The sequence below is a fragment of the Physeter macrocephalus genome, chromosome 11 (assembly GCF_002837175.3).
Source record: "Physeter macrocephalus isolate SW-GA chromosome 11, ASM283717v5, whole genome shotgun sequence".
Lineage (NCBI taxonomy): Eukaryota > Metazoa > Chordata > Mammalia > Artiodactyla > Physeteridae > Physeter > Physeter macrocephalus.
In genome coordinates, this window is record NC_041224.1 from 173,671,568 (window position 1) to 173,685,419 (window position 13,852).

Genomic DNA, 13,852 nt, shown 5'->3' on the forward strand with positions numbered 1-13,852 from the left:
TTTCCTTTGCTTTGCAAAAGGTTTTAAGTTTCATTAGGTCCCATTTGTTTATTTTTGCTTTTATTTCCATTACTCTAGGAGGTGGACCAAAAAAGATCTTGCTGGGATATATGTCAGAGTGTTCTTCCTATGTTTTCCTCTAAGAGTTTTATAGTGTCCAGTCTTACAGTTAGGCCTCTAATCCATTTTGAGTTTATTTTTGTGTAAGGTGTTAGGGAGTGTTCTAATTTCATCCTTTTACATGTAGCTGTCCAGTTTTCCCAGCATCACTTATTGAAGGGACTGTTTTTTCTCCGTTGTGTATCCTTGCCTCCTTTGTCATAGATTAGTTGACCATAAGTGTGTGGGTTTATCTCTGGGCTTTCTATCCTGTTCCATTGATCTATATTTCTGTTTTTGTGCCAGTACCATGCTGTCTTGATTACTGTAGCTTTGTAGTATAGTCTGAAGTTGGGGAGCCTGATTCCTCCAGCTCCATTTTTTTTCCTCAAGACTGCTTTGGCTATTTGGGGTCTTTTGTGTCTCCATACAAATTTTAAGATTTTTAAGAGATCTGAGCATGAAGGCAGTTGAGAAGAGGAGGTTAAAGAAGCAGGAAAGAAGAGGGGAGAATTTATGGAGCAAGGAGAGAGGAAATGAAGAGGGAAAGGAAGCTGAAAAAGGACAAGTAAAACGTTTTGACAATGACATGGGTGGTCTCATCTAGGAAAGACCATGAATATTTAGCAGACCGAATCAACGCAGCTTGCTGTGGGGATGATGAGACTGGAATGGATCATCTCCAAAGCCCCCACTGGGTCTACGGTGGAATATGCTAAAACCGGCTAGACCAGTATCCTTTTAATGTGTTGTTGGATTCTGTTTGCTAGTGTTTTGTTGAGGATTTTTGCATGATGATACAGCCTTCGGAGTTGTCAATATTTAGTTGGTCATTTGAACTATGGCGCTGAACAAGAGCCCCCAAGCAAGGGTGTGTATAAAATTGAAAGAGCCACAGGCTGAGAATAGAATGTTAAGAAATAACATGTAAAGGATGGAAAGAGAAGGAGCCTATGATGAATCTCGGGAAAGAATGAAAGTGGGATGCGGTAAACCAGAAGCTGCAATGCTGTGGAAGCCTTGGGAATAAGAAGATTCAAAAAAATCCAGGGATCCGCAGAGTCAAATCTCAGAGACAAGCATAGTGAGACGAGGCATGGAAGGAACACGTCCCGTTGGTTCTCAGAAGCTCACTGTTGACTTTGCTAAGAGCAGTTCCGGGAGGATGGTGGAGGTAAAAGCCACTTTTAATGGGCTGAGAAGTGAAGGGAAGACGGTGAATGGCATTAAAGATAACTCTTGACAAGTTGGGAAGAGAGCAACAGGTGAGAGATTGGAGGACAGCTGAAGTGAAAGAGATCTGAGCATGAAGGCAGTTGAGAAGAGGAGGTTAAAGAAGCAGGAAAAAAGAGGGGAGAATTTATGGAGCAAGGAGAGAGGAAATGAAGAGGGAAAGGAAGCTGAAAAAGGACAAGTAAAACGTTTTGACAATGACATGGGTGGTCTCATCTAGGAAAGACCATGAATTTTTAGCAGACCTAATCAACGCAGCTTGCTGTAGGGATGATGAGACTGGAATGGATCATCTCCAAAGCCCCCACTGGGTCTACGGTGGAATATGCTAAAACCGGCTAGACCAGTGTCTCTACTGCTGGACACATACAGCCACCATCTACTCGACACGCTACTTAAATGCCTCACAGGCACCTCAAACTCAAATGGACAAAAGTTGATGTCGTATTTTTCCTCCAAGTAGGCTTCTCTCCCCGAGTTCCCTCTCCCAACTGATGGCTCCACCATCTGTAACTCAGGTCAGAAATCTCATCTCTAACGTATCTCATATTCCAGTACTTTCCTCCTCTTATCCTTCCCATCACCGTTATCAACACCCTTTTCTCTGTGATGATTGCAGCCTTCTGCTAGAGTGATTTTCTTAAACTATTAGAGCATGTCACTCCCCTGTTCAATAACAGAAATTCAGATCCTTGGTCAAGCATTCAAGGCCCTTCAATGTCTGTCTCTAACCTCATTTCTCTAACCTCAAAACCTTCATTTTCTGTGTCTTCCACTCATACATCCTTAAGTTCCAACCAAATGAATCTAACCCCTCTGTTCGTGGCTATTGAGTGTTCTACCTCTGTTCTTTCTTCAGGCTGTTACCTCTGCCTAGAATGCCCTTCATTCCTCCCCACCCCCACCAGTATGGCTTTTAAAATCCCACCCTGTTCTCAAGAATCAGGTCAAATATCACCCCTTCCGTTAATCTGGTCCCCCTTTGCCTTCCTCCAACTGAAAGTACCACGGTCCTTCTGTGAATTCTCAAAGGACTTAAATTAAACCTCTTCTTACCATTTGCATTTTGTTACCATTTGTAATTTGTCTGGGCTTCAGATAAATCCCACGTGTATCTAACCATCCCTGTTCAACTGTGAGCAATTGGAGAATAAGGGCCAAGTCTTAATCTTATTCCATGTGTTCCCCCCAAGGTACCAGGCGTAAAAGAGACTTTGGAGTCTTGTTGGAGCCCAGTGGCAATCTGTCTACACCACTTAGAAGCTGTATGACTTTGGTAAGTTTCTGAACCTCTCTGAGTTTCAGTTTCCTCCTCCATGAAACAGGGGTAATGTTAACCTCAAAACCTTCATTTTCTGTGTCTTCCACTCATACATCCTTAAGTTCCAACCAAATGAATCTAACCCCTCTGTTCGTGGCTATTGAGTGTTCTACCTCTGTTCTTTCTTCAGGCTGTTACCTCTGCCTAGAATGCCCTTCATTCCTCCCCACCCCCACCAGTATGGCTTTTAAAATCCCACCCTGTTCTCAAGAATCAGGTCAAATATCACCCCTTCCGTTAATCTGGTCCCCCTTTGCCTTCCTCCAACTGAAAGTACCACGGTCCTTCTGTGAATTCTCAAAGGACTTAAATTAAACCTCTTCTTACCATTTGCATTTTGTTACCATTTGTAATTTGTCTGGGCTTCAGATAAATCCCACGTGTATCTAACCATCCCTGTTCAACTGTGAGCAATTGGAGAATAAGGGCCAAGTCTTAATCTTATTCCATGTGTTCCCCCGAAGGTACCAGGCGTAAAAGAGACTTTGGAGTCTTGTTGGAGCCCAGTGGGAATCTGTCTACACCACTTAGAAGCTGTATGACTTTGGTAAGTTTCTGAACCTCTCTGAGTTTCAGTTTCCTCCTCCATGAAACAGGGATAATGATACTGACCTCACAGTATCATTACGAGAATTAAATAAGGCAACAAGAGCAATGCAGTAAGCACTTGCCTGGCACATTGTAGATGTTAAATAAATACTTCCTCTTCCCTCCAAATCATAGCTTTGAACAGGTGAAAAGAGAAGTAGAATGAAGTGAATCAGATGTTACCTGTGACTCTGTTTCTGAGAGAACCTGTTTACTGGGCGAGGGAAGGAAGCAAAAGAGTAGAACCAAAGGCGATTTCTCCTCCCTTCCTGCTTCTATTACTTTCATTTTTTTCCTTAATGAACACCTTTTATTGTTTAAGTTAGAAAGCATTGTTGTAAATGAATGTGGGTGCACAACTTATATTCATATTGATAAATGCTATCTTTCACTGACCACACATTTTCTAGGCTTCTTTTTAATAAATTTATTGATTTTATTTATTTTTTTGGCTGCGTTGGGTCTTCGTTGCTGCGCGCAGGCTTTCTCTAGTTGTGGCGAGCGGGGGCTACTCTTCGTTGCGGTGTGTGTGCTTCTCGGTGTGGTGGTTCCTCTTGTTGCAGAGCACAGGCTCTAGGCATGCGGGCTTCAGTAGCTGTGTCATGAAGGCTCAGTGGTTGCGGCACACGGGCTCCAGACACAGGCTCAGTCGTTATGACGCATGGGGTTAGTTGCTCCGTGGCATGTGGGATCTTCCCGGACCAGGGCTCGAACCCGTGTCCCCTGCATTGGCAGGCGGATTCTTAACCACTGCGCCACCAGAGAAGTCTTCTGGGCTTGTTTTTGAGAGTTTCTCTCCAAAGACTGTTGGCAAACCATCTGTAAAATGCTCATCTCTCTGAACAACACTGAAGTTACCCAGATCCCCACAGAAATCCTTCTCTCCCCCCATTTTACATTCAGTTTCCTTTCATTTCTCTCCAGGGTGACTCCTGCAATGAGAAGTTTTCATTGTTGCTCTCTGCCAGGATTTGAAAGGGCACACGGGGCATGTTTAATAACTTGTTTCTCCTGTTGGAGTGGGTGATGGACGAGATGCATTAACGTGGTATTTCCTCCCTGGATGATGTTGCCACAGCAGTGCTGTTCTCCTTGAGCTGGGGTGAGCCATTGTACCAGGGGTCCTGAGATATGCAGGGGCCACCCCAAATCCCAGAGGATGAGATGTGCAGGACAGGGGAGGAGGCCGGTGGGATTCCAAACAGTGATACAGCAGAAAGAACATGGGATGTGGAACCAGCCCCAGCTGACTTAGGTCCCAGCTCTGCTGTGTCTTTGTTTTGTGACTTGAGGCAAATGTCTTGTTTTGTCTCCCTGGTCCTCAGTTTGGTCCTTGGGAGCTTGAGAATACAAATACCTTCTTCCTAGGGTGTTTGGAGGGTTAAGTGAAGGCCACTAAAGTTCCCAGTCATAGTATCTGTGCATGACGTAAAGGCTCAAGGGATTAAAATCCCCTCTTTGCATCCGTGATTTCTCATCTGTCTGGAGAGGATTTCCTTTCAGAGGATATTGACATTCATGGGACATCCAGTTTCTGAGCAAGCACCCACCATGTGTGCCCCGATGATATGCAAATATCTTCCTTTGCAGTCAGAGAGGTGAAACTCTAGTGGAGCTTGGGAAAGGCTGATGAAGTATTTTTAAGTCCTCAAGTCCAATACTGCTGGTTTGGGCAGAGCGGAGTCCTGAGGCTTCAGGAGACTCCGGAAAGCAACCTGTGCCCGAGACCTGGCTTCAGAGAGCACAACCTCAGTCCCTGAATGTTGACATCTTTCCTTCACGGACGAAAGAAGCTTCCTGGAGGCCCAGGAAGGCTCAGGGGTCCCATTCAAAGACGCACAGCGGTTGCCTGTCATCAGGACCACAATAACCGTTTCTCGGACCAACGAGTGGACAAGTGACTGAGGACCATCACTGTCCAGTGGTCTCCAGAAGTTCTGTGCATTAATTTTGTATCTTGCAACTTTACCAAGTTCATTGATTAGCTCTAGTAGTTTTCTGCTGGCATTTTTAGGATTCTCTATGTATAGTATCATGTCATCTGCAAATAGTGACAGTTTTACGTCTTCTTTCCAATTTGTTTTGCTTTTATTTCTTTTTATTCCCTGATTTCCATGGCTAGGACTTCCAAAACTATGTTGAATAATAGTGGTGAGAGTGGACATCCTTGTCTCATTCCTGATCTTAGAGGAAATGCTTTAAATTTTTTACAATTGAGAATGACATTTGCTGTGGGTTTGCCATATATTGTCTTTATTATGTTGAGGTAGGTACCCTCTATGCCCAAATTCTGGAGAGTTTTTATCATAAATGGGTGTTGAATTTTGTCAAAAGCTTTTTCTGCATCTACTGAGATGATCATTTTATTCTTCAATTTGTTAACATGGTTTATCACATTGATTGATTTGTGTCTATTGAAGAATCCTTGCGTCCCTGCGATAAATCCCCTTGATCATGGTGTATGATCCTTTTAATGTGTTGTTGGATTCTGTTTGCTAGTGTTTTGTTGAGGATTTTTGCATGATGATACAGCCTTCGGAGTTGTCAATATTTAGTTGGTCATTTGAACTATGGCGCTGAACAAGAGCCCCCAAGCAAGGGTGTGTATAAAATTGAAAGAGCCACAGGCTGAGAATAGAATGTTAAGAAATAACATGTAAAGGATGGAAAGAGAAGGAGCCTATGATGAATCTCGGGAAAGAATGAAAGTGGGATGTGGTAAACCAGAAGCTGCAATGCTGTGGAAGCCTTGGGAATAAGAAGATTCAAAAAAATCCAGGGATCCGCAGAGTCAAATCTCAGAGACAAGCATAGTGAGACGAGGCGTGGAAGGAACACGTCCCGTTGGTTCTCAGAAGCTCACTGTTGACCTTGCTAAGAGCAGTTCCGGGAGGATGGTGGAGGTAAAAGCCAGTTTTAATGGGCTGAGAAGTGAAGGGAAGACGGTGAATGGCATTAAAGATAACTCTTGACAAGTTGGGAAGAGAGCAACAGATGAGAGATTGGAGGACAGCTGAAGTGAAAGAGATCTGAGCATGAAGGCAGTTGAGAAGAGGAGGTTAAAGAAGCAGGAAAAAAGAGGGGAGAATTTATGGAGCAAGGAGAGAGGAAATGAAGAGGGAAAGGAAGCTGAAAAAGGACAAGTAAAACGTTTTGACAATGACATGGGTGGTCTCATCTAGGAAAGACCATGAATATTTAGCAGACCGAATCAACGCAGCTTGCTGTGGGGATGATGAGACTGGAATGGATCATCTCCAAAGCCCCCACTGGGTCTACGGTGGAATATGCTAAAACCGGCTAGACCAGTGTCTCTACTGCTGGACACATACAGCCACCATCTACTCGACACGCCACTTAAATGCCTCACAGGCACCTCAAACTCAAATGGACAAAAGTTGATGTCATATTTTTCCTCCAAGTAGGCTTCTCTCCCCGAGTTCCCTCTCCCAACTGATGGCTCCACCATCTGTAGCTCAGGTCAGAAATCTCATCTCTAACGTATCTCATATTCCAGTACCTTCCTCCTCTTATCCTTCCCATCACCGTTATCAACACCCTTTTCTCTGTGATGATTGCAGCCTTCTGCTAGAGAGATTTTCTTAAACTATTAGAGCATGTCACTCCCCTGTTCAATAACAGAAATTCAGATCCTTGGTCAAGCATTCAAGGCCCTTCAATGTCTGTCTCTAACCTCATTTCTCTAACCTCAAAACCTTCATTTTCTGTGTCTTCCACTCATACATCCTTAAGTTCCAACCAAATGAATCTAACCCCTCTGTTCGTGGCTATTGAGTGTTCTACCTCTGTTCTTTCTTCAGGCTGTTACCTCTGCCTAGAATGCCCTTCATTCCTCCCCACCCCCACCAGTATGGCTTTTAAAATCCCACCCTGTTCTCAAGAATCAGGTCAAATATCACCCCTTCCGTTAATCTGGTCCCCCTTTGCCTTCCTCCAACTGAAAGTACCACGGTCCTTCTGTGAATTCTCAAAGGACTTAAATTAAACCTCTTCTTACCATTTGCATTTTGTTACCATTTGTAATTTGTCTGGGCTTCAGATAAATCCCACGTGTATCTAACCATCCCTGTTCAACTGTGAGCAATTGGAGAATAAGGGCCAAGTCTTAATCTTATTCCATGTGTTCCCCCGAAGGTACCAGGCGTAAAAGAGACTTTGGAGTCTTGTTGGAGCCCAGTGGGAATCTGTCTACACCACTTAGAAGCTGTATGACTTGGGTAAGTTTCTGAACCTCTCTGAGTTTCAGTTTCCTCCTCCATGAAACAGGGATAATGATACTGACCTCACAGTATCATTACGAGAATTAAATAAGGCAACAAGAGCAATGCAGTAAGCACTTGCCTGGCACATTGTAGATGTTAAATAAATACTTCCTCTTCCCTCCAAATCATAGCTTTGAACAGGTGAAAAGAGAAGTAGAATGAAGTGAATCAGATGTTACCCGTGACTCTGTTTCTGAGAGAACCTGTTTACTGGGCGAGGGAAGGAAGCAAAAGAGTAGAACCAAAGGCGATTTCTCCTCCCTTCCTGCTTCTATTACTTTCATTTTTTTCTTTAATGAACACCTTTTATTGTTTAAGTTAGAAAGCATTGTTGTAAATGAATGTGGGTGCACAACTTATATTCATATTGATAAATGCTATCTTTCACTGACCACACATTTTCTAGGCTTCTTTTTAATAAATTTATTGATTTTATTTATTTTTTTGGCTGCGTTGGGTCTTCGTTGCTGCACGCAGGCTTTCTCTAGTTGTGGCGAGCGGGGGCTACTCTTCGTTGCGGTGTGTGTGCTCCTCGGTGTGGTAGTTCCTCTTGTTGCAGAGCACAGGCTCTAGGCATGCGGGCTTCCGTAGCTGTGTCATGAAGGTTCAGTGGTTGCGGCACACGGGATCCAGACACAGGCTCAGTCGTTATGACGCATGGGGTTAGTTGCTCCGCGGCACGTGGGATCTTCCCGGACCAGGGCTCGAACCCGTGTCCCCTGCATTGGCAGGCGGATTCTTAACCACTGCGCCACCAGAGAAGTCTTCTGGGCTTGTTTTTGAGAGTTTCTCTCCAAAGACTGTTGGCAAACCATCTGTAAAATGCTCATCTCTCTGAACAACCCTGAAGTTACCTAGATCCCCACAGAAATCCTTCTCTCCCCCCATTTTACATTCAGTTTCCTTTCATTTGTCTCCAGGGTGACTCCTGCAATGAGAAGTTTTCATTGTTGCTCTCTGCCAGGATTTGAAAGGGCACACGGGGCATGTTTAATAACTTGTTTCTCCTGTTGGAGTGGGTGATGGACGAGATGCATTAACGTGGTATTTCCTCCCTGGATGATGTTGCCACAGCAGTGCTGTTCTCCTTGAGCTGGGGTGAGCCATTGTACCAGGGGTCCTGAGATATGCAGGGGCCACCCCAAATCCCAGAGGATGAGATGTGCAGGACAGGGGAGGAGGCCGGTGGGATTCCAAACAGTGATACAGCAGAAAGAACATGGGATGTGGAACCAGCCCCAGCTGACTTAGGTCCCAGCTCTGCTGTGTCTTTGTTTTGTGACTTGAGGCAAATGTCTTGTTTTGTCTCCCTGGTCCTCAGTTTGGTCCTTGGGAGCTTGAGAATACAAATACCTTCTTCCTAGGGTGTTTGGAGGGTTAAGTGAAGGCCACTAAAGTTCCCAGTCATAGTATCTGTGCATGACGTAAAGGCTCAAGGGATTAAAATCCCCTCTTTGCATCCGTGATTTCTCATCTGTCTGGAGAGGATTTCCTTTCAGAGGATATTGACATTCATGGGACATCCAGTTTCTGAGCAAGCACCCACCATGTGTGCCCCGATGATATGCAAATATCTTCCTTTGCAGTCAGAGAGGTGAAACTCTAGTGGAGCTTGGGAAAGGCTGATGAAGTATTTTTAAGTCCTCAAGTCCAATACTGCTGGTTTGGGCAGAGCGGAGTCCTGAGGCTTCAGGAGACTCCGGAAAGCAACCTGTGCCCGAGACCTGGCTTCAGAGAGCACAACCTCAGTCCCTGAATGTTGACATCTTTCCTTCACGGACGAAAGAAGCTTCCTGGAGGCCCAGGAAGGCTCAGGGGTCCCATTCAAAGACGCACAGCGGTTGCCTGTCATCAGGACCACAATAACCGTTTCTCGGACGAACGAGTGGACAAGTGACTGAGGACCATCACTGTCCAGTGGTCTCCAGAAGGCATCTGGGCCTTCCCACCCTGTCACAGCCCATCCTCCCAACTTGCTCTACTCATCATCCTGAGGAGCAGCCCTGATTACTTCAAGCCTTTGCTCAAGCATCTAGAAGCACTCAGCATGGAATTAGCAGCCTCGTCTCTGATTACAGAGCTCTTCCTGGTGGGCCTAGGTTCTGGATCACAGAGCCTTTCCTCTCACAATCCTTGTAGCTTCCTACCTCCATGCCTTTGACCACCTTGGTTCCTTTCCTCACCCTTTCTTTAGTTCAGGAGGTTCTTCCTCAGCATCTCCTGCCTTCAAAGTTCTAGTTGAACATGACCTACTAGGAAGGAATCATGTCCTGTGCTCCCAAAGCACTGCCTGTCCCTCCAGATGCTCCTTCACAGCCAGCTGCGGAGTGGAGCCATTTGTGTCTGTTACCCATTCAGATGAGCTCAGCAGGGGTGGGAGAAGGAGACTGATTTGTCTCCATGGCCCCAACTTCCAGCCCAGGGTTTGGCATGGAGGAGGTGCTAGGTACGCACTTGCTGAATGAATGAATGCATGAACGAACGAGCATAGTTCCCGATCACCTGCAAGGAGCTTGGGGCAAAGAGGGCATGAGCTGGCTGCTTGATTGGGGGCATCGAGAGCATGAGCGGTGCTGAGATGAATGGGCTACAAGGGCTGAGAAGGAGGCTAGGCTCAGACGAGGAGTTTTAGCGAGAATCCTGACTAGCCTGGGGGTTGTGAATATCATGGGTGCCATGTGGAGATGGTGGGTAGACATCCTAATGTCTGTTAACATGTAATGAATGCTTATGATGTACCAGAACTCCAGAACCAGAATTGAACTTATCCCATGCCTTACTTCATTTATTCCTCATGATAACCCTACAAAGCAGGTCCAGTATTACCCTCATTTATTATCATTCTCATTTTGCAGACAAAGGGGTAAAAAAAACTCACCCACAGACACCAGCTAGTGGGTAGTGGAGCCAGGAGTCCAGCCAGTTCTGTTTGGCACCAGAGCCTATGCTCTCAGCCACCTCACTATATTCATGTGACATCCAATAAACGGTGCTTTCACCTGCTACACAGTCTTGTCAGGGCTAGTCCCAGAGCCAAGACTACAAACTGGTCGATGATCTGTGAGATGCTAAGAGAACAGGTGTCATGTAAATAGCTTAGATCTCTGCATGCATGTGTACATTTGGATCTGTTTACTAAAGATTGGTTACAATGTTGTTTTACCCCATCTGGGCTGCTATAACAGAATACCATAGACTGAGTGACTTCTAAATGACAGAAATTTATTTCTCGGAGGTCTGGAGACTGGGACATCTGAGATCAAGGTGCTGGCAGATGCGGGGTCTGGTGAGGACCCACTCACTGTCTCCTTGCTGTAGCCTCATGTGGCGGAAGGGACAAGGGAGCTCCCTGGATGCTCTTTTATAAGGGCACTAATCCCATTCATGAGGGCCCCACCTGCATGACATAATCATCTCCCAGTGGCCCCACCTCCTCATACCATCACATTAGGGATTAGGTTTCAACATATGAACTTTGTGAGGGACACAAATATTTAGTCTAGAGCAAACAGTTTTAAGCATAGCTCATAAGTACAGAGGTCATCACAGTTTACCAACCTCTTTCCTTTTCACTATCTCATTTGATACTGTGATGGTGCTGTGATACTGGTACTGTTTTCCTCTGTGTTTTACAGATGGAGCTCAGAAAGATCAAGTAGCAGGTCCATAGTCACAGTCTAGTTAGGTGGTTGGACTGAGAATTCAGTGCATGTCCATTGCTTTCTCTTATAAGTGCTGGGGTCTTTGAGGGTAGTTCGTTAATGACACCCCCTTCCCTGTTCAGATAAGAAAGTGGATGGAACATCAAGATTGGGGGGCATGGCTTTTATCCTTGGGTAAGTGAGCTTACTAAAATAAAACCCTAGTATTAGACTGACTTAACCGCCCTGTCCTAGCAGCTGGGGTGGGACAGGGCACTGGGTCCATCTGTGGGGCGTTTTGCCCAGGTTAGTCTTAGGACAGGGAGGAGTAGGGAGTTCATGCTTCAGCAGGGAGGCTCACTCTCAAGATGAAGACTGGAGGAATTAACTTGAGTTTGCCTCGTTGGTTTTTCCATAGTTGCCAATTGGATAAGTCATTTCAGCCTCCCAGCAGGATTGAGGAAAGGGGCAGAAAGAGGCTACTTACAAAGTTCCTCCACATGGAAGGAACCAGGAAACACTGGGAAGTACATTAATCATGTTCCTTCCTTAACAGTGGAAACATCAAGAGTAAGAAACAAGTGTTCCCACATAACAGTACGAATCACTGAAAATGCTAGACACACTGTCAGTGCTAGATTGTTGCAAAGAAAAAGCTTATCATGCCTGACTAGAAAGTTATGAATCCTTAGGAACTTAGGCTAGAATACAGCTGGTTAAGGGGACACACTTTCCCACAGTGCCGTTGAAAACTATCTTTAAATTTCCTCTCTGAGCATCTCTACCCAGTAAAGAATGCGGCAGAGAGTCAGGTAAAATGTTCTACCTGATAAAATGTGTTAGGAAGTTAAACAAGAGCTTTCCTGTAATTAGCAGGAAGTAATTAGAGAAAACAATGCCTTTTTAATTTGAAATACAAAGCTACAGAATATGAGAAAATTCTTAGAGAGGAGTTGTTTTTTTTTGTTTGTTTGTTTTTTTGCGGTATGCGGGCCTCCCTCTGTTGTGGCCTCTCCCATCGTGGGGCACACAGTGCCGTTGAAAACTATCTTTAAATTTCCTCTCTGAGCATCTCTACCCAGTAAAGAATGCGGCAGAGAGTCAGGTAAAATGTTCTACCTGATAAAATGTGTTAGGAAGTTAAACAAGAGCTTTCCTGTAATTAGCAGGAAGTAATTAGAGAAAACAATGCCTTTTTAATTTGAAATACAAAGCTACAGAATATGAGAAAATTCTTAGAGAGGAGTTGTTTTTTTTTGTTTGTTTGTTTTTTTGCGGTATGCGGGCCTCCCTCTGTTGTGGCCTCTCCCATCGTGGAGCACAGGCTCCGGACGCGCAGGCTCAGCGGCCATGGCTCCCGGGCCCAGCCGCTCCGCGGCATGTGGGATCCTACCGGACCGGGGCGCGAACCCGCGTCCCCTGCACCGGCAGGCGGACTCTCAACCACTGCGCCACCAGGGAAGCCCGAGAGGAGTTTTTGATGGGAAGCTTGTCCAAAGTTTCAGAACTCTATCTCAGCTTGAGATGTTTGTCCTGAAGACAATTTTAAAATAATGTGGAAAGAAACATTCTGTGCCTAGGAATATCTTAGGTGAAATTTAACTAATATTATTTGGAAAATGCCAAACTGTTCCTGGGTGTTTATGCCTTTAAAAAATCAGCTTTGGGCTTCCCTGGTGGCGCAGTGGTTGAGAGTCTGCCTGCCGGTGCAGGGGACACGGGTTCGTGCCCCGGTCCGGGAGGACCCCACGTGCCGCGGAGCGGCTGGACCCGTGAGCCATGGCCGCTGAGCCTGCGCGTCCGGAGCCTGTGCTCCGCAACGGGAGAGGCCACAACAGTGAGAGGCCCGCGTACCGCAAAAAAAAAAAAAAAAAAAAATCAGCTTTATTGAGGTGTAATTTACATACTACAAAATTGACCAGTTTTAAGTGTATAATTTTATGGTTTTAACCAAGGTAAATAGCCATGTAATCACTAGTAATAATTATTAGTTAGAAAACTATCAAATTCTTTATAGAGCCGTTTTTGCCTTTTATAAATCTTCAAGGAATCGTTTGTTGTTCTCTAGGATTTACTACGTTTTGCTAATTTCATATAGAATTAGATATTTTATTAAGGGAGGGAGCCATTGAAAATTCCCCTTGCAGTCTGCGTGCACTTTTAAGTTGAAGCCATAAAGGAAGGAAGGCGCAGTCTGCTGCAAAGGAAAGTTATTTGAAAGGGGAGAAAAAAGATTCACTTGATTACAAAATTTATAAACCTAAATTCATAAAGTAGCTGGAGATACTGGAGCAGACATTGCTGTATTCAGCTCTGGAATGCTGCAACCCACACTCCACCAACATTCTCTCAGGATTTACGTAACACTTTACAGTTAGAAAGTGCTTTCACAACCAGTTTACAGTTTAGAAAGTGCTATCGCATCCATTAACTTATGTAATCTCTTCCTGCTTGCCCTGAAGCTAACCAGGCCCTCAGATGAATTCACTCAGAGTTGGATCATAAAAATATTCATCTCTGTTTGCCTGCATGTCCCTTGCCAAACATGGCTCTCTTAATGGCAAGGTGGACGGCTCTACTGCCATCAGGCTGGAAATTAATCAGTCACTATCCATCGTTCTGTGGGTTCTGTCTCCAGCGAACACTGGGTGTCGGGCCTGATGAACTAGGGATTCCGATCCAACAAT